A 22,190-nucleotide genomic window follows, 5' to 3' on the forward strand; every position below is an offset into this window, starting at 1 on the left:
TACATTTTTTGCCAGCAGAATTGGAGATACACTTGGTGTGCACATACATTAAAAGCCATAATTGTTAACACTTTTGGAGTACTTCACAGAGTGCCTGCCCAGAGTGTCTCACATGCTTCACACTTGGTGCCTATGCAGCCTTGCAGAGTGGTAAGGGGAGAGTGAACACTCATGACCTCCTGCTGTCTATGCACATACTCCCTCCACCGCAGTGCCTCAGCTCACACCTGAGTATCTCTGTGCATGCTCCCAGGGAGCTTCCTGCATTGCCTCAGGCATTCTGAAATGTACATCTTTACAACAAGACACACTTGTTAAAGCTCTTTACAAATGGGCCTTGGCGGGGGCGGGGAAAGCTGGTTTTCATTTCCAGTTATTTTAAATTTAGGCTTATTTCACACTTCAGCATTCTTTTAATTAATGTGTTTTAATTAAGAGAATTAATGATTCTTGGTAGGTAATGCCCTTTTATTAATTTGAGTAAAGATGATATCTAAGGCCAGCATCTAGTGATAAGTTATGCCTAGATGGACTTCTGTTCGTTTATTCTGTTACTAGTGGTTATTCTTTACTAGTGAAGTAAGTTAACGAATGCCTGCCTGTCACATGTGGGGTCTTTATTTTGTGTTCAGCAGGCACCTTCTTTGATAATTATAAAAGAGCTTAGTGGCTCTGAGAGAATTCAGTAATCTTCCTGATCCCTATGCCTTCCCAACAAAGGAGATTATCTTTTAGTTTATAGAAAGGTCACTCAGGTAAAACTGAAATCTCCTTCGAGGCAAGATAAATATCTTTATCCTTAACTGTTTCTCTGACATGCCATTATTTTTTCTTCAGTAATAATAGTTTACTGGCCCGTAAGTCTTTTATGTGAACTGCTTATGGATGGAAACTTAAACACTGTCACTTCAGCTCAATACGTGTTTATTGACATACTTTCCTGTGTGTGCATACTGTGCTGGGAACTTAGTAAGCCCCAGGTGTAAATGCTGGAGCCAGGGAAGATAAAAGAGAGTTAATTTTGTGTTCTCTAGCTAGTTATTGATTACTTGTAGCTAATTTCATAGGAAACTCTTGGAGGAAGCTGAAGGGGTAGTTGAGGTTCTACCTGGATTTGACAGGATTCTGTGTGTATGCTGGATATGAGGACAGCTTGGTGAATACTGCCTATTAATTTGCTTTTGGGCAGATCACGAGGTCAGGAGTTCGAGACCAGCCTGGCCAGCATGCTGAAACACTGCCTGTACTATACAAAAAATTAGCTGGGCATGGTGGCAGATGCCTGTAATCCCAGCTACTCGAGAGGCTGAGGCAGGATAATCACTTGAACCCAGGAGGTGGAGGTTGCAGTGAGCTGAAATGATGCCATTGCACTCCAGCCTGGGCAACAGAGCAAGACTCCGTCTCAAAAAAAGAAGAAAGAAAAAAGATGAGAAAAATATTGTTGTGCTTTAAGAAAGCCTTTTAAATTAAAATGTGAGTTGACACCGCAGCCAGAATAAGGGTGATGGTGTCAGGCTCCTGAAAATTATTTTATTATGTGTATTTTATTTATATACAGCTTTTAAGAGAATAACTTGTATAAAATAAGATACTTAATTTTAGATATTGTAATAATAAGTCTTATAAGTAATAGGATATAAAATTAAGTATATCTTAATTTTATAATTAAGGACGTGGGTTAGTGGAGTGATGGGAGTGGGACATACTTTACTGAGGGATGAAGGAGGTGCGGAAGCATAGGCTACTCTGGAGAAACCTGGAGAAGGAGGGAGATGGGAGAGAAGTAGAAACCAGAATGTTTGCAAAGATGAAGCATTTTAGGGTTTGGTGGTTTTTTGTTTTAAGATTAAAAGGGGGGGAATGTTACAAGTTGAAGAGATGGCACAGAGAGGAAAAAGTTTTATTTGTGGTTAAAGTAGTGAGCATGCTTTTCTGAAACATCATCATTTCTCAAGGAGATGGCGGCTTGGAGGGGGTCAGCTGATGGTTAATAGGAAGCCAGTCTGTAATGAAAAGCTTGCTGTACCTTTGAAATAGGAAATTTGTAGATAGAAATGTTTGTGTTTTCTTTGTTTAAATTATTGTAGCTTGTGGTATAACAAAACACTCACTCAACAAATTTTGTGAAGAATTGGCTATATGCAGATACTAGGAAGATGGCAGTGATGAAACAGACACAAATCCCTGCTCTTGGAGAGATAACATTCTAACAAAAACGTATTTATAAGTGTGCTCAGAACCCATTTCATGATTTCTGCTTGGTTTGTGGACTCGACTGAGGTTGATGTGAGCAGTTCCTGTAAAGGACCATGTCTATCCCAGGTTGTTGAGAGAATTGTTTTCTGTCCGAGCCCTCTGAGTGGCTCTTGTGTTTGTCTACCCTCTTCCTAATAGTCGCTTTTAAATACCTCATAGAAATACTCTATCTCCATATTTCAACTTGGTCAGCATGTGTACCTCACTAGCAGCCAGTCAGATTTTGATGTTGGTGACATGGGTGTGGCAATGCACCTGGGAAGGTAATTAAGGAGTACTTTTTTGGCAATAATGAAATGTCAAGAGTGTTAAAGTGATTAGTTTTTAGAGAAATAATTTCGGACCTATTTAGAAATACCCATATAGATATTACTTATTCTCTTGCATACTGGTAGGCTTTCTTGGATAGGGAAAGTGGTAGAGATGTGATTAACACTTTGGCATTTGTGTGGTTTATCTTATCTCTGCTTCGGGTCGGGGGGTGACTTGTTACTATTTATATATGGCTAGTTGTGTGGCACTCCCTAAACAGTTTATTGAAGTTTTGTTTTATATATGTGACTGTCATATTATGATGGCAGAGTTGTTGAGAACAGCTGCTTCAGCCTATTGTCAAACATTTTGGCCCCATCCACCCAGCACACTTCTTTTAGAGGACTGAAGGAAAGGGACCCAGGAGTGTCCGTGCAGACTGTCATCCTAGTAATGCTTACTTCGAACAGTGAACAAAATCGATTCACATGTCAAGTCTTTTGATTTACCTTAATCCATTTGAATTTTGTATTTTAGCCACCTTTGTATCTTTAACATAAAACCCATCACAGGGTACTCCTTTCAGAAATCTTGGAATAAAATTGACACTCTAGAAAATAGATGCTGCATTTTTCATGCTTATGCTGTGGTTTCAAATGTATCCTGCCAGCAGTATACCCCTACGTTAAGCTAGGAGAATATAGGTTTGAGGAATATGGATTCGGAGTTCCAGCACTGCCCCCCAGACATGCCAGTTCACTGACCCCCTGAGCTAGTTCCCTTTCTTCCTCTCAGGTTGCTTCCCTAATAGGATGCAGCTCATGGCTTTTGCATCTCCCCTCCCAGCCACAAGATCTTTGAATATCCGAGGGTTTTCTTCAAGGCATTTTATTCCTGCTAACCACAGGAAAAATCAACAGCCATTAACAAAATTATAGACATGGATAAGGTCCTCCTAAGTTAGGTTTTCACTGAAATATAGATGAATCTAGACTCACGGTTCTTAGCTTCTTTACTTAGTTTCTTAGTCTTTTCCTGGGGTTGAAAGCTGTTGTTTTTCCCAAGAGTGGTGTGGGAGCTCTTTTCTCTTTCTGCAGTGCCCCAGGACTAACAGTGGATACTTGGCATACACAAAGGCCTCAGTGAAGCTTATTTACATCTTGGAGATTTTTCTGGTGTAGAACCTCATATTGGAAAGGCATTGCTTCCTCACAGCCTGCTACGTACAAATACTGGGCATTTGGGAGTCAGCACGGCTGGATGAAAGATGAGTAAGACAAAGGCCTTGTTCTCAAGTAAAAGTCCAAGGGGAAAAGATCACTCCATTATTTTATTTAGTACGTATTTATTGACTACCACCCTTGTGCCAAGCTTTCTGCTAGGGCAGGAGACATAAACTTGAGACCCATTTCTGTCCTCAAGGATCTCAAAGTCAAGAATGGGAAACAGATAAGAGGCCTTTGTAGCAGTGCTCTTTGCTGAGTAAGGACTGAGGAAGATTTCTTCACACTGAGTTTTAGGGGACGTGGCCAGTCAGAGAGGCTGAAGGCAGCACCTGGGATGGTTTCTCCAAGGGGGACCCTAGAGCTTCAGTAATGAGGTGGACCCTACAGAGTACTGACACCAAGAAATATTCCTAAGGAAAACTAGATAAACTGGGGGTTTTATTTTTATTTTTTGCTGCTTCTGTATGCTAGGCAAACTCACATTTTATTAGCTGTCAGACTGCTTTCATTTTTCAGTTTAAAAGTTTTCAGGTTGATAACTTTGGTCTAGTATCAGAGTGATGATGAGTCAAAGCTGTTCTTTTAAAAAGAATATTCGTATGCATGCTTATGAAAAATAGCTGTCTTGTTTTAAAATGGAGTAATACAATTTCTGTATTACAAGTACAGTTCTTTGCCCCATTTCCATTCAAATTGTCATTTATATCTGAAATCATTAAAATTAGAAAACAGTTATGATGAATGTCTTTTTAAGCATATAGCAGGAAAAGTCATAAGTCAAAACCTGCCAGTTTAAAGTAAATGCAATTATTTGGTTCTATGAAATTGTAGCTTTTGCTATAGTGAAAAGAAATTGGCATATTTATGAACAACTCCAGGATCTCATTGAAATGAGGAAGACATCATTTAGGAAGACAGTAATGATTCAGACTATATTTAGGACAGGATGTTGGAGTTAATGTGCCTTCTCTTTTAAATGATTAGTGGGCAGATGACATCTTTGATATTAATAGTTGCCTGGGTTAACATTTTTAAGGAAAGAGTGCCACCTACTGAATGGAAAGCTTTTGTTTTCTCCCATTCAATTCCAAGAATCTTGTTTCACTTTGAATTCTTAGTGGGTGGCGTTTGCTGGGCAGTGATCCCATCTTCCAGTGGATTGACTCGGGTAGCTAGGATTCTTAGAGGGAGTTTATGCCCCCCAAACCAGGTGTAGAAACAAAAACCTAAGCATCAACATGATTCAGCACTTGGCAAGTCTCAAAACCTTACTATCATGTTAATGTACTCACTGGCCAAGAAGGTTTTTTTGTTTTGTTTTGTTTTGAGCTAGGAGCAAATGGCTGGGAGAAAATGAACTATTCCAAAAAATAATTGAAGGGGATTGAAGAGCGTATGACATTGGTCAAGATCTTCTGGGGAGACTTCATTTTCCTAGGGGATAATATTAGTATAGAGATTGCTTGATCACAACTTGGCCATAGGTCAGTGGAGGGATTCCTGAGGTCAAGTTGAGAATCCAAAGGCCTACTTCAGAGTAATCCATATGGTGCTCTTTTGGTAGTTCCTAACAGTAATACATTATCTCATCAGTGAAAGGTTGAGAACATGAATAGCAGCAAACACACCAGTATCAGAATTAAAGGACATCATTTGAGAATTTCACATGGTCATCATTTTTAGTATATTGGCACATTTTTGATGTTGTGGCTTGACTGCTAGACATCAGCCATCTCCAGCTTTTTCCACTTGTCAGTTATGCAAGTAATGAGTGATATTTAAAGGAGGTGGACTGTATGCTAAATTGATTTATTCTTGCTTATGTGTACAGATTAATTGTATAATCCATGAGGGGTGATATATTAATATCCTGAAGTGAAAAATGTATATATAGTATCAGGTATTAGCATTTATTCCACATAAAGTATTTTATGCTTTCTAAGCCAAGTATGTCAAGTTTGTGTCCTGAACGCTAGATGTTATTAACCAATGCTTAGTTGCCTTTTATTTTTCCGGTTTAAAGTACAGCAGATCCTTCAATAATGTCATTTAGTTCAACATTTTGGACAATTTTGCTACAAAGTTGATGAGGAAAAAAAAAATCTCTTCTGGCAGAGGCTACTGTCTGTATGGAGTTTGTATATTCCCCTCATCTCTGGGTGGATTTTCTCTGAGTACTCTGGTTTCCCCCTGACACCCCAAAGATGTGCTCATTATGTTCATTGGCATGTCTGCAAGCACCCAGACTGAGAGAATGTGGGTGTTTGTTAGTGCACCCTGCAACAGGATGACATCCTACCCAGGGCTAGTTCAAGTCTGGCACCCTGAATTGTTGGGACAGGCTCTGGCCACCTGTGACCCTGAACTGGAATAAGTGGGTAAATAATTACCTTGTTATTAATGTTTCTTAAATGTATGTTATAGCTCACGTTTTTTCAGTGTTTAGTGTTAGAAGTGTTTGGGGTCTCTGGAAGTTTGGTGATATTTTTTGTGACCAGAAACACACCATAGGAACTGTCCGACTTGTTTACATCAATTGGCCTGTGGTAAAGTTGGTTTTAAAGTCAAAGTTTCTCTTATTGTGTAACATGCCATTGACATCTACTCGTGTTACTTAAATAAGGGTTTGTTTTGTTTTGTTTTGTTTGTTTTTTGTTTCTTTGAGATGGAGTCTTGCTCTATCACCCAGGTTGGAGTGCAGTGGCCTGATCTCGGCTCACTGCAGTCTCTGCCTCCCAAGTTCAAACGATTCTCCTGCCTCAGCCTCCCAGGTAGCTGGGATTACAGGCACATGTCACCACACCTGGCTAATTTTTGTATTTTTAGTAGAGGCAGGGTTTCAGCATGTTGGCCAGGCTGGTCTTGAACTCCTGACTTGAGGTATTCTGCCCACCTTGGCCTCCTAAAGTGCTGGGATTACAGGCGTGAGTCACCGCGCCTAGCCAAATAATAAGTATTAATTGGCCGAATAGCAAGTATTCTCTGAAAACATTATAGCTTTTAATAATACAAAAGCAAAAATGTTTTAGCAATAACTGTGTTTTCAGATTTGCACTCAATAAACCAGTATGATTTTTAATATTGTGTCCCAGCTTTTCTCCTTTTTAAAAACAGAAAACCCTAACTTGTGTAACTTGACCCAGATTAAGCATATCTGATACCATTATTCCAGATTATGAGAAAAGTCAGCTGTGTGGCTACAGAGAGCTCTGGCCTGAAGTAGTTATTAATAGAATTCACATTGGGACGTAAGAACAACTGGAACTGAAACTTGGTCTGCGAGCCGCCATGTTTCATGTCTCATTTCAGGCTACTGCTTTGCATCTTTTTGACTAATAACACTTAAATATGCAGAATTGTTAAGTTTTTTTGTTTGTTTAAGCTGGAGTCTCGCTCTGTCACCAGGCTGGAGTGCATGGCGCGTTCTCAGCTCACTGTAACCTCCACCCACCGAGTTCAAGCAATTCTCCTGCCTCAGCCTCCCGAGTAGCTGGGATTACAGGCGTGCACCACCATGTCCAGCTAATTTTTGTGTGTTTAGTAGAGACGGAGTTTTGCCATGTTGGCTGGGCATGGTATTTCACACCTGTAATCCCAGCCCTTTGGGAGGCCGTGGCAGGTGGATCATCTGAGGTCAAAATTGTTAAGCCTTTTAAGGAAGATAAATGTGTGGCTTATTCATTTTAAAAAAACTAGAGGGGTTAATATTTTTCATGTAAAACAATCTTAAAATCTTTGTACTCTCTACTTTCTCGAATGTTCTACTTGACAGTATGTTCTACTTGACAGTCTGAACTTTGAGAGCTTTGATAGAGTCTTACACATAATACCTGCCTCCCTTAGTAATAAAGTTTGAATTGCTATGATAGTGAATATTGGAGGAGTCTAAAAGTTCGTAACAGTGTGTCCGCCATACTGATATACTGCCTGAGTTAGTACAAAGAGTCTGCAGATCCACATAGCTACTACGTAGGTGGTGATGATACCTTAAGAAAGGATTTTCACATTTGAAAACATGGAGAGCCACTGGATTATAGAATGACAAAGAATATTTTACTCAAAAAAATGTTGGGAAGTACTCTCCAGATTTAACAATTAAAAGGAATTTGTTGTCCTATTGAGCTTTCTATCTTCTGATGGTGTCTGTCTGCCTGACAGGAATGATATTGATGTAGCAGTGGTGATAAATGAATTGTATGTTCACACTGAATGACCCTAAGCTGTCATCTTGTAGTCTGATCTGATTTCATAGGTTCTTAAGTTCCAAAAAGGTTGTGAATTTCTTAAGAGCATGTCATGGCTAGTGGCACAATCAGGACTTGATTATGAATTTCCAGACCCCTGAATCCTGTCATTTTCTTTAGTTCCGTGAAGCTTCCCACAGTGTAGAGTAGTAGTTCAGTGGTGCATGTTTATTTTTAAGGAAATATTTCAAGCATACAGAAAAATACAGAGGGAATATATTAGATAATAGTATAATAAACAGCCAGAAAACCTTCACCTGTATTTCATAAATGTTAATATTTTATTGTACTTGCTGCAGTGCGGTTGAATGTGTATTTTTTAAAGGAACTAATATTAAAGAAACAGTTGAAGCCTTCTTTGTCTTCTGGCTAGACCTTCTTCCCTCCCTCCCTACTAGCAGAAGCAGCCTTGTACAGCAGTCTTCATATTCTAGATGTTGCTAGTCAACATTGTTACCTTCTGAAACCAGAAAAAAATAGTTTTATTTTGCTACTGTCACCTGTTTTCAAATAACTTTGTTAAAAGAAGTTATAGTCCGCGCGCGGGGCTCACGCTGTAATCAGCACTTTTGGAGCCTGAGGCGGTGCGATCACAAGGTCAGGAGATCGAGAACCTACGGCTGAAAACCCGTCTCTACTAACAGAAGCTACAAAAAATTAGTACCGGCGCGGTGGCAGCGCGCTGCAGCTACTCGGGAGGCTGAGGCAGGAGAATGGCGGGAACCCAGGAGGCGGAGCTTGCAGTGAGCCGAGATCGCACCACTGCACTCCAGCCTGGGCGACAGAGCGAGACTCTGTCTCAAAAAAAAAAAAAAAAGTTATAACAACAGCATAGTGGAGGAGGAGGAGGAGGACAGGACTTTGAAGTCATAGAGAGCTGGTTTTGAAACTCAGAATTGTCACTTTTTATGGAGAGTTAATCAAACTACTTAATCTTTCTGCAGGTTTCTTTATCTGCCCAGTGAAGATGAGGAGTCTCACCTTGTAGCTTTGGTGAGATGTAAAGCCACCGTATGGACAACACCTAGCATAGTATTTACAACAGACGAAGCACTGCAGAGGCTAGCTATAATAGTAATAGTAGTAATAGTAGTAATTCAGTTTATCGTGTGCTACCGTGCCCTCGGTGCCATTGTAAGTACTTCATCCATGTTCATTTAAAAAGTGAGGTAAGAATTAATTATATGTAAAAGACTTAGTACAGGGTATGGCAGATAGTAGGTGGATCATAAGTATTAGCTATTATTGTTATCCCCATTTTATAGGACAATAAATTATTGGGAGGAACTCTAAGAAGCTAACTTTCTTCTAAGTACTTTACATATATATTAATTTATTTAATCCTGATAGCCACTTTATATGGTAGATACTGTTATCCCTATTTTATAGTGAGGAAATTGAGGCAAAAAGAAGCACTTCTACCAAGATGGCACAGCTAGTATCAGAGCTTATATCTCAACCCAGGCAGTCTCGCTCCAGAGCTCATGCCCCTGATCACTGTGCCATACTTCTTGTGTATGTGGTATGGCTTCTTACCTTATCTTTCCAATCCTAGGAACGTATCTTTCAGGTGGTATGATCTCTGTTGACTAAGAAGTCCTTCCTGGTTTTGTTGTAGATGCAACGCATTTCCTCATGTGACCCCAGCCTGTTAAAATGGGGTCATTTTGATAGAAGCTACCCAGATTTGATTGATTTGGGTGACTGTTGCTCCATAAGTACCTTTAACAGTCTCCTCACCTCCCACACACCTCCCACCCACCAATTCTTCCTGAAGTGTCCCCAGTGTGGATCTTACATGTACTGAATTTGGCCAGTGACCCAGTAGCCGTCTCTGGTCATCACTGCTTTCTGGCCATTGCCATCATCTCCTTCAGCCACATTGGCCTCGCCCCCTTGGACCTGCTTCACCCACAAATCCTGCCAGTAACACCACCATGATTGCTGAAGATGCACAATGTTCCCACTGTGCAGAGCTCCAGGGTCTTTGCAATGAAATGAGAACCATTCCCCAGGCCCATTTATTTTATTTTGTATTCTGGGACTTACTTGTAACCATACAGAGACCTTTAGAGAAGATAAATTATCAAGGTTTTTTGGTTGTTCTGATTTGTTTCTCATGGCTTTTTTGCTTTCACCCCAGCCCTAAGAGCTTGGCAGAAAATGAGTGGACTGGACCAGGGGCAAATCTTTGTGACAGACTGTGGCCTCTGCTAGTGGTTGAATTGGGCCAGGCTTGAATGTCTGATGCCCCCGTCTCTTAGGGTGGGTTCGTACAATGAGACTACACATCTCGCTGGCTGTCTAAATAATGTTTTCTCCCCATACTCATTTTAAATTATTGGAGCCTTAATTGCACTACAGACATGCTAAATTTTGTGATAGCTTAAGACGTATTAAGACATTAAGATTCCTGGTGTTAGTTTTTTCTCTGCAATTTTCTTCTTAGAAATATTTACTTACTGGAGCCAGAGGGTCTGTAGAGATGAGCCCGTACAGGTTTTTTAGAGTAAGTTCCGAGGAACATCGCACTATCAAAGATGCTCTGTTAAAAAGGACTTCCATGCCAAGTGAATGTGAGGAATGCTGCATACCTTTTTCCCCTTGGAGATTCATGACACATAGAGGTCTTATTGGAGGCTCTGTGCTGTCCTGTGATAAATAAAGCCAACTAACTTCTTTTTATCAAGTGTTCCCTAATCTGCAGAATCATTAGATGTTTAGTATTATAGGATATTATTTTTGCCAAAGCTGTGTCTTCTGTTTAAAACATCTTTTGGCCTTCATCAACTCTGTCTGCCAGTTCTGTTCTTTAGAATTACTCGGACATCACCTCCTCTGTGGATCTTTTCAGGACTCTCCTAGGTAAAATTAAGAATGGAGATCACTCCACCTTTGCAACTATTTATGGGATGTTAAATTACAGCAGAGATGACGTTGTGTTTTCTTGCTTCTGTGAGACAGAATGATTGGAGGAACACAGACCCTGTTTTATTTATCTTTCGTTTTTTAATTTTTCTTCTCTACTGCGTGGCCAGTGCTTATCTGTGGTAGGTGTGCCGGCATTCATTGAATGGAGTGGATTTGCTAGCATTCAAAGCATAAAGAAGAAAAGCTGCATTTGTCAGGAAGTCATTCTTCCTCATTCTGAGCATCCCAGTTAACATGCCTTTCCACCAGCTGGAAGGAAGTAGTATAGTACTAGCTGTTCTGTAGAATTTTGAAAGAAATCCTTCTCCTAGTGAAGACTGTAAGAGGGCTTTGTGTGCTAATTCAGGGTTATCCCCTCTTCATTAATCTCAGAGCATTAAAAATAAGGGCTTTTTTAAAATAGAAAGTATTCACTCAAAATATTACATATCTAAAACTTCTTAAAATACAGAAGTTATAAAGTTTGTTAGTGGGCTAAGAATTATAGTAAGTTGTATTATGCCATAATCTACATATACTAACAGACCACTTTCGTAAGTATGTACTAGCCCTGTTGAGTTGACCACTTAGAAGTATACTCAAACTGCGCTGTCACATTTCCCCAAAGATAACGAGTAAACATAGGAGAAACGTACACTGCAGCCTTCATGTAACACTGACTTGGGATCTTTTTGATGAAAACCCAAATGGTGAAAGAACAGAGGTTTTCATTTCACTGTGTCATGCATTCTGTACCAGTGCCCCCAGATTAGGGCAGGATGTACTACCTTGCTGAGAACACCCCCTTCCCCCACAGTAGTAGCATAGGAAGTTCCAGCCTACTTCTGTAGTGTAACATCTCCCTTGGTTTATGCATCAGTTGTCTTGTAGACATTCCCAGCCCTAGATTTGTCAAGTAGCAAGGGGGGATTCTTAAAAGGAAATACACGTTTAGCCAAAAACTGTTTTGTTTTATTTTTAAAAACATCCTTCTTTCTTACTGATCTGTGTTCAACAATTAGGGAAGAGGATACTCTCAATGTTTCATTTTCCCCAAGGTTTCTAAAAGTTTTCCTCAAGTACCACGGACACAACAAAGGAAAGAATGAACAGTGGAATTTTAGCACAGAATATCAAAATAATACAAGCTTTTGTGGGTTTTTGTTGGAAAGGAACAAGTGGGAAATGGGATTGTATTAATCTTAAGCTCCCTCTATTGGGTGCTCAGAAAATAGTTTACATTAAGCCTGATGGATGTTCTGAGTTCCTCCCCCCGGGAAGATGAGGAGAGTCCTCGTATTTAGAAGTACTGTTACAAAGCTGATTACTCTGATGAGTGATAGAAGTGTTTTAAAGCAATATTTAGTCTGAGTAGTAAATATTCCTAAGACAGACAGTAACTTTACAATTAGTTTGTTTTGTTTGTCTTAAATAGCAGAACAATGTTGTTTTTCTGTCGCTAATGTTTTTATATATTTTCTAAGATGATGAATCGTGCAGAATCACCAGACTCATATTTCTGTTCAGGTCTGATCATTTTTACAGTTTTCACTTGCCTATGTAAATATTACCCATGACATAATTTGTGTTATGTCATCAGATTTCATTGAACTTGAGTCTTAGGTCACAACAGAACTAACAATATATTGACTTCATTCTAGTCTGATTTGTTTTCTTTTATGCCTATACACCAAGAGTGTTCGCTTGAAAACATGTCTTCCTTGACCTCCTACTTTTTCTCCTCATCTGCTCTTTAAAAAATAATTGTACCAGACTCAAATTGATAGTCTTCTAGGATTTTCATTCACTAACTCAAATTGCTAGTCTTCTAGAAGTTTCATTCACTACCAAGTTAACTTGCTTACTAACTTGAATTGTCTTATCTCTTTTAGATTTATTTTAAAACCCTACCAATTTTAAGAGTCATTGCATTTTCTTGATTATCTCTGCATGGCTATTTCTCCACTGTCTCCCTCTCAGAATTCTGATGTATATTTGACTTGTCTGGATTATATTTCCTCTTGGCAAGTTTTGACTTCTGTTGCAGTTTGACATTTTCTTGACCTGTCGTGCTCATGATTGTTTCCATGGCTTAACAAAGTCTACATATTTAGTTTCATTCTCGTAGAAATTTGTTGATTTCTCTGTTCATCTGTTAACACATTTAGAAGGAAGAACTGTTCTTTTTCCAAATTTGGACAGAACATCTCAATTCTGTTATTGAGTGATGTGCTAAGTAATGTGTATTGGATTGATTTATTGTGGTACATTAATAACTTGAATGTGGTAGTTTTTAATAGAATCTGCAGCTACATTTCTGAGAGACATGAGTGTACCAAAGAAACACTATAACCAAGCTTTTGCACTGCTGCTTTACTTTCTTTCTGGGACTAGGCAGGTGTAAAGAGATGATTGAGAAAACCTTTTCGCATTTTATCTTTTTCTTAGTGTTTTGATGATATTTACCCATATATAAACGTGGCCACCTGAAAGTTTAGCCTTAGTGTTTTACCTTAAATATGTCAGTGACTTCAGAAACTGTTGAAATACATCCATAATGTTTGTATGTTAGTTTAAAAGTAAAAAAGACTTGCCTGGGCATGGTGGCTCATGCCTGTAATCCCAGCACTTCAGGAGGCTGAGGTGGGCAGATCACTTGAGGTCAGGAGTTTGAGACCAACCTGGGCAACGTGGTGAAACCCCATCTCTACTAAAAATACAAAAATTAGCTGGGCATGGTGTTGGGCGTCTGTAATCCCAGCTACTAGGGAGGCTGAGGCTGCAGAATCGCTTGAACCTGGGAGGTGGAGGCTGCAGTGAGCTGAGATCCTGCCACTGCACTCCAGCCTGGGTGACAGAGTGACACTGGGTCTCAACAATCAAAAAAAGTAAAAACACTTTTCCTGCAAGGCAGTTTTCTCAAATTCATATTTGAGAAGTCATATTCTTATGACTCTTTGTGGTCAAGAAATATGCCTTTTAATCATGAAATAATCTTGAATCGAGTTTTTAAAAATCTATTTCCTGTAAGAAGACAAATGAGAATCTTTTCCTTCACTTAATAATGTATTCTCTGCTCATAATAATGCCCTGGTCTACATTTGTCAGTATTTTATGCAGACATTATTTTCTATGTTCCAGTGGTGTCTGAAATTTATAGCACACTGAGTCTGTGTAATAATTTACTTAGAAATCCCTTCAGGTTTATTCAGTATTCAATAGAGGATCAGTTGCTTTAACTATATTCATACATTTTGAACATATAAGAACATTTAGTATAGGAGAACTGTACAGTTAATACACATTTTTTGGTTCACTTTTCTTCTCTAAAGGGAGATTTGGGCTTATACTTTATTTCATAGACTAAGTCAAAGGTAATTGACTGCAAAAAAAATTCATATAGAGTTGCCATTTTTAAGAATGATTTGATACTGACTAGTAGCTCTCTGCCTTTTGTAAATTCCCTCTTATTATAGTTGCCTCATGATTGTTAAACCAATCTCTTACAAATTTACTAATTTGGAAGTAATAAAACCTTTTGAATATTCTTCCTTTCCTCATTGAAGTTCTTTACCTTTTCTCTTTGAAGTTATTTGCATGTCCCTAGAGGCACTAATTTATGGTAGAAGTTGTTAAGGGCTATATTTGTCCATTATGAATGATGGTGTAACATCTGCATGGTGTTACTTCTTAGATCTTTGTTGATTAGAAGTGATAACCAGCCACTCTGACTCTGACTCTGACTCTGAATCAGGGAGTGTTTATCAAGCCCGTAACATCTGTTGTTCTGGGTGCTTTGTTCCTAGCTGCAGGACAGGGAAAAGGCCCTGCCCTCAAAGAAGTTACCCTTTCCTTGTCTAGTTCAGCCAGTGATTGTGTATTTATAGTATGATTATTAATACGTTGTCTTATTTTAATTTTGGTTAATTATATATATATTTTATGTTTCTATACTGTGTTCTAGTTTTCAAAATCCTATGATTGTGCTGGAGAATACTTTTAATTTTAAAACTCAACTGGAGTGGTGTTTTAATGGAAACTAATCCATGATTTAGGGTAAATGGATTTATTGTGCATGACCATGTGGAATATATGATAAATATGAGTCAATCAGAATCACTAAGGTGGTATTAAACTGCTCATATGTATTGTTTATAATTAGTTGTGTTATTGTCTTTGTTACTTGACTTCCATATTACTTAACTGTTGATGTGGTTAATCAGAGCATGAGCTTTTTGAGGGTGAATTCCGTGCCCATATCTCTCAAAGGCCTAAATAGGAAGATTTGCACACAATACTTAAAATAGTTTTTCCGCCAATAAAGATTTCTGATACAGATTCAACATACTATAAAACTGATTTCAGCCAGATGTGGCAGCTCATGCCTGTAATTCTAGCACTTTGGGAGGCCAAGGCGGGTGGATTGCTTTGAGCTCAGGAGTTCAAGACCAGCCTGGAGAACGAGAAACCCCATCTGTACAAAAAGTACAAAAAAATGAGCCAGGTGTGGTGGCTCACACCTGTGGTCCCAGCTACTCAGGAGGCTGATGCTGGAGGATTGCTTGAGCTGGGAAGTGGAGGTTGCAGTGAGCCAAGATTGTGCCACTGCACTCCGGCCTAGGCGTCAGAGCCAAACCCTCTCTGTCTTAAAAAAAAAAAAAAAAAAAAGAACGAATGTGTTGTGCTAAAGAGAGGATGTTTACCCTGTGGGGAGATGAAAGTAGTAGTGCCTGTTTCTTGTTATAAATAAATAGAAGTTGTACTGTCTTTAGTTCTCAGGGTCAAACTTTACTGAATAGAACCTGGAATGAAATCTTGTGGGAACTAATTTTCAGAATGTGAGCCATTTTTATACATTGTTACTTCTTATGTAAACCTACCTGTGTTATAAATGTTGCATCATATAAAGATGGAAGATTCCCCCTTCCAATGGTTTATTTAATCCTCCTTGCTTAGAAGAAGGAATAGGCCAACAGTTGGCAAAGACTGTATAGTCTCTGGAAAAACAGTCTTACTGGAAAATAGAAATGTCTGAGTATTGAGATAAAAGATGGTTTGGTTTTGGTTTTGGTTTTGGTTGCAATCTAGGTCAACAGATTAAAAGTACTTGTACATATTCATTTTCCTTTTGTTCTTAGAAGACACAGACTGTGAAGTCACTCATCTGAGTGTAAGTCATAGTGTTTTTTGCATACAGACTTTATCACCTTGAACATGTAACTGAACCTCCCGTATCCTTTGTCTCGTCTGTAAAATGGAGTAGTAAGAGCCGTGTCTCAAGAGAATTGACTGAGTAGCCCATGTGGCTGTTAGCCCTGTCCGTGGAAAGGAATCGTGAGTCTTCCTGTTTCATTATGCTCTCCCTATCCTCAGTTACTCAAGAGAATTGACTGAGTAGCCCATGTGGCTGTTAGCCCTGTCCGTGGGAAGGAACTCTCAGTCTTCCTGTTTCATTATGATCTCCTACCCGCAGTTAAGTCATTCCTGCTCCTGCCCTTTACCTGGAACCTTACACTTTAAGGGTCCCACAGTGGACTAGGATTGTTTTGGAAGCTGGGTCCTCCCTTGCTCTCCTCTTTCCTCAGTAATATGGCTTATGAGTTTGGTAGCGTGTGAATTTCTTCTGCTATGAAGGCTTCATGAGTAGACTTTAGTTAGCTCTGAATTGTGCCTGTCCCAAATAATCTAATGTATTTTCTAGGGTTCCTTGAAGTTCCTTGGACACTAAGAGAATCAAGATATGGAAATCTTTATTTATACTAAGGTTGAATCTCATTGACTTCCAGAAAGGCTTGCTACAAAAGATCATTACAGTCTTAGTTGCCTCTATTGCGGTGAAATGCTCTAATAATGAAGAGAATTAATATGCTTTTTAAATTATTATAATCAAATAGTCACTGTTGTAAAAACTTATAAAACTTCTTTGTATTATTATCATATAGGTATCAGCACAAGTGCTGACTTCTTGTAAACAAACTCAGATTGGACAGTGAACACTCATAGCAGCAAAGAGCACAGGCTCTTCAATCAAACCTGTGGGAGTTTGAATCTAGCCCTGCCCCTCACTTATAAACTGTGTTACCCTGCGCATAACTTAGCCTCCCCAAGCCTCTGATAGAAAAGACTTCACAGGGTTGCTGGAAGGGTGCAGTAAATTCATACATGTAAAGCACCTAATCCATTGTCTGGCATGTAATATAATTTTTCTGTGATGACACTCTGGCAGTTATTTCTCCGTTATCACTAGTTGTTGACAAACAGTATTTCCTTCCTAAAGATGAGCCATTTAATAACTTAAAAATTACATTATACTGGTAGGATTCTTTTTGTTTTTTTGGAGATGGAGTTTTGCTCTTGTTGCCCAGGCTGGAGTGCAATGGCGCAATCCCGGCTCACCGCAACCTCCCCCTCCTGGGTTCAAGCGATTCTCCTGCCTCAGCCTCCCGAATAGCTGGTATTACAGGCATGTGCCACCACGCCCGGCTAATTTTGTATTTCTAGTAGAGGTGGGGTTTCTCCATGTTGGTCAGGCTGATCTTGAACCCCCAAACTCAGGTGATCTGCCTGCCTCGGCCTCTCAAAGTGCTGGGATTACAGGCGTGAGCCACTGCGCCCGGCCAGGATTCTTATTTTTAAGTGTTTATTAAATGTCCCCTGTGTGCCAGGCATTGTGTAGAACTAGTGTTTTAGTCAGACTTTTTGAGGTTGCAGGGAACAGAGATGGGTTAAAATTTATTTCATTCCAAATTAAAGAATCCACAGAAGTTTCCTCTGTTGTACACTTGGCTCCTGGAGAACTAGTCGTTCATTATCCAGGGTGGTACAAAAGTGGCTTTCGTCATCTAACAGCTTATCAAGGGACCCAGGTACAAGTGTTAGGTTGGCTTTTGTTACTTCTCCATCCCTGTCTTTCTTCTAATTTCTCTCTCTTCTCCCTTATATCTGTCTCAGTGTTTCTACTTACTACCTTGCTCTGTTTCCCTGTTAAATGCCACTCTTCTTGGAGTGACACTATATGTGTGTTTTACTTTCAAACTCTCAGAAAGGGAGATCTGACTCAGGCATACAATACCATTCAGTATAGAAGGTCATTGGACCAAGGAACATTCCTGGACCAGGCAGCTGTAGATGGTGGGATGGATTCAGATGTTTAAAGCACCTTAAGCATTAGCCACCACCCTTAGGACTGGGCAGACCCTCTGGCTTCCCAGAAGGGGGCAGTGTGTCAGGTACCTTTTTTGGCCCATCCAGGACACTGGGCAGTGTGATAGAACAATGAATGAGAGGTAGCGTGTCCTGGAAGAGCTCACAATGTGGACAAGGAAGCAGATACTTAAACATATACTTAATTTTATGATATAGTTATGATATAGTGAATATTTACCATGCGGGGAGAGAGCAGCCTTAGAATGGTGGTAGGAAATTCTTCATTGAAGCCATATTGAGAGGGCAAAGGATATTCCTGGCAGGAAAAAAAAAAGTCTTCTGCAGAGATGGGTGCAAAATATCATAGTATATTTATGAAGTTTTTTTGTGCTATGAGAAGAGGGCCGTAGTTGGTATTTAAGGGGCTCCAGAAAGAAGGTCTAATTTATGGTACTGATGAAGATGATTAGACACAGAACTAGGAGAAAAAGACCTCATAGAAGAGTAGAGGAGAGACCTGCAAGAGAGTTAGCACAATCAACAGTGGCTGACACCACATTATAAAGGGAGGACTGACTACAGTTTCCCTGAGAAGGGACCGTTGAAGCATCTTGGATTTTAGCAGGTGAGTTTTGTAGGTCTAGGAAGAGTCTAGGACTAGAAACCTAACCTCAGGGAGTAAGCGTTCTTGAAGTTCTATGTCAGTCGCAAATTCATTCTTGGGAATGTCTAGAAGCCAAAACCAAGAAACCTCATGTTTCCTAAATAAACAGGAAATGAAGATAAAGCTTGATCTGTAACATTTCTTAAGTTTCTCATATTTTTCTAACCACAATTTTGTTTATTTTTAAGTCTTCAAAGTAGTTTCTCAAAACACATTGTTTTACTAAAAAATCTGTTATTTTTTTTTAAGGTCAGAAGTATATACGCTATTATTTAAAATAGGTATGTTTCTTGGTAATGTGTGGCAAAATAACTCCCCGAAACATTCATGTTTAACCAACATGAATTGGAGATGGCTCTTATCTCCCAGTGACTTTACAGCTATCTGTTTAGATTAGCTTTGGTTAAAAAAAGGTTTTTTTTCCTGCTTTGGCTGTGATATATTAATTGGATGACAAATCACTGCTATATACATCCATACATACACATACACACTCATCTGGTAAAAATAAAAACCCTATATATGCCTGGTTTATGGAAGATTATATGTTAGGATTATAATAAAACAATACAAGTATGTAAAAAAAAAATTTCAGAGTTTGGTTCCATTTCAGAGAGAAATTAAACAGAGTAGATATGATTTATTCCTGACAAATATAATAGGATTTACTGTATATATCATTGATTCAAAGATCCCAGTGGTTGTAAGTTGTACCATTATTCTATATACCATGAAGGAAAAAAAAAAAAAAACCTGCCAGTTAAATTACAGTAACATTTGATTTCAAGAGGCATTCAGATTTCAGATACTAAAATGTGAAAAAATACAAATTTTAGAATTAATGACATATAATTATTACAAAGAGACTAGGAAAAACACTTTGGTTTATATTTGCAGATTAACTTAGGAACAGTGAAAATTGTTCTGAATAACATCTAAATTGCAAATTTAGTCTTAATTAAATACAGAATTATTTAAAAAGTTAATAAGAATAGTCATTAAAATTTAAAACTAGGAAGGCTGTAGGACTGCCAGAGTTAATAAGTGATCATTCACTTAATGTATGTTCATACCTATTATGAGCCAGACGTGCTTAGATGTTAGGTGTATAGATGGATATAACACATGGTCCCCTCACTCATGGAGCTTACAGTTCATAAGAGAGGAACATTTTGCAAACTGCATTAACCATGTTAAAGGAAAAATACAAGTGCTGTGAAAGAATGGAACTGGGAGCTCTTAATTGAAATTGGGAAAGTCTGAGGAGTTGAGGAAAATCTAGAGAGTGGGTAGAAATTAGGTAAAAAGTAGGCAGAAAAGGAAGCAGCCTGTCCAGAAACCCTGAGTAGGAAAGATTGTGGGGTTATTGAGGCAGTGAAGAAGCGGGGGGTGCAGGTCTGGTGACAGGAATTGAGGTGAGACTACATGGTGCAGGGCTACTTAGGTTGGGCTGAATATTTTGGATTTTAGTCTAAACCCAGGAGGAAGCCACTAGAGGATTTTAATGGAGGAAGTAACCCTGGCTGCACTGTGAAATCTGGGTAAGATTCAGTTAAAGAAGCTCTTTAGGAGCCTGTTGCTAATTCAGACCAGGTAAGAGCAGCTTGACCTGGGTGGAAGTGTGAATGGAAGACATGTTTTTTAGAAGATTATTTGCCCATATTATCAAAAGTCTTCATTTGTGTACATTTTTTACCCAGCATTTCCATTTCTGGGTATTTATTCTAAAGAAATAATTTAGGCCGAACGTGGTGTAATCCCAGCACTTTGGGAGGCTGAGGTGGGTGGATCACCTGATGTCAGGAGTTCGAGACCAGCCTGACCAACATGGTGAAACCCTGTCTCTACTAAAAACACAAAATTAGCTGGGCGTGGTGGCACATGCCTGTAATAGCAGCTACTTGGAAGGCTGAGGCAGGAGAATCACTTGAACCTGGGAGGAGTAGGTTGCAGTGAGCCAGTTGCGCCATTGCACTCCAGTCTGGGCAACAAGAGCTAAAACTCCATTTCAAAATAATAATAATCTCATAGCCCTTGAACATAAATAAGGTAAAACAAAATTTAAAAAAGAATCTCAGATGTTTGTAAAAGTTCAGCTGCTAGAATGCTTATCCCTATTATTTATAATAAAATAAATTGGTCTAAAAGATTATAGTATTTTCAAACAAGTGGAAAGGAAGGAGACAAATTAGACTTTAAGGAGGCCACGCCATCCAGGAAGATTTGTTTAGACAAGGAACGTCCTTTGTGTGTTTGACTGGGGGCCAGGAACAGAAACTGAAAATCCATAACAGAAGAGATACTCCTGAAACAGATTTGTGGGAAGAGAGATAGCTAGGACCAGAGGAAAGACGATCGAGCACCTTGGTCCAGGAGCGCAGGAGTTTCTGGTATAAAAATGCACTGCAGTTCCACTATGAGGCTTATTTTTTGGGAACTAGCCTAGGAACCAAACCACCTCTTGCAACATTGTTACTGGAGGGGGAAAGTGCTTTTAATACTAAAGACTTGGAAGTGAATTTTTGGTATGCAGTCACCACATAAATTCAGTTGCCTACAAAGCTGAGCCCCCTGGAATAAGTACCAACTGAGCAGGATGGATTTTTTGGAGGACATTTTATCCCCTGTGTTCCTCACCCTTACCTCACTTTCTCTCCCTTCCTCTCCCTCCTTTTCCTCCTCCTCCTCCTTTCTTCTCTGCCTTCTTCCCTTCTTTCCATCCCTCCTTCCTCTTTCCTTCTCCTCCCTCCCTCTCTTACATTCTTCTACACATCCCCTACCATTTATATTTTATGATCAACATAAAAAGCAGCCAAGCACGTATAGGTAAATGAGATAATCCTCCTTTTTTCATACTTTTTGAAAATCTCATATTGCTTCTATATAACAGTATTTGTGTGTGTGTGTGTGTCTGTAAGGAAATATTTTACTCTGTGGTCTTAATGCCCATTTGCAAGTTTCAAACCAAATGTTAAGTATTCTTTGTATTTCTAAAAATATCTAGGTCAGTCGCTGATACAGAGGTGTTTAATATTTTGGCTTCTACTTTCCTCACAGTCTTGATGCTTCAGTGAAACCGGTTAACTGTTTCCTTTCTAGTGAATATTTATTTTTAAGTAGTTTCTTCTTTTTTTTCTTTGGCTGATTCTCTGAAGATTGTACTTCGTAGTTGTGATTAGCTGGAAAATTCCTAGAGGAGTTTGAATTTGTCTTTTTAGTAAACTTGAGGTTCTTGTCTTTGGTATTTCCTTGAGTATTTCCTTTTCGTATCAGTGTAGAAAAACTGTTCTCTAGCTTTATAAACTTTTCAAAATAGTTACTGAAATTAGCTTAGTATTTGTAAAGTTGTTACTAATCCCAAGGTGCAGTTGCTTTAACTGCATGCTTATGAATCAGGTTTTCAAATGTGTGCATATCGTGTATGCGTGTATGCTCATGGGGATGTGGGTATATTTTAAAATTAGTGATTTTCGTGAGGTTGATGCTTTG

The 22,190-nt window shown here is 39.1% G+C and overlaps 1 protein-coding gene across 1 annotated transcript in view; it reads left to right on the plus strand.

The window, feature by feature from the left end:
* Positions 1-22,190, plus strand: part of MAP3K1 (mitogen-activated protein kinase kinase kinase 1) — an 80,040-nt gene that overhangs the window by 20,714 nt on the left and 37,136 nt on the right. The window lies entirely within an intron of this gene.

This window comes from Rhinopithecus bieti, unplaced genomic scaffold (assembly GCF_001698545.2).
Source record: "Rhinopithecus bieti isolate Rb0 unplaced genomic scaffold, ASM169854v2 scaffold_6513, whole genome shotgun sequence".
NCBI lineage: Eukaryota > Metazoa > Chordata > Mammalia > Primates > Cercopithecidae > Rhinopithecus > Rhinopithecus bieti.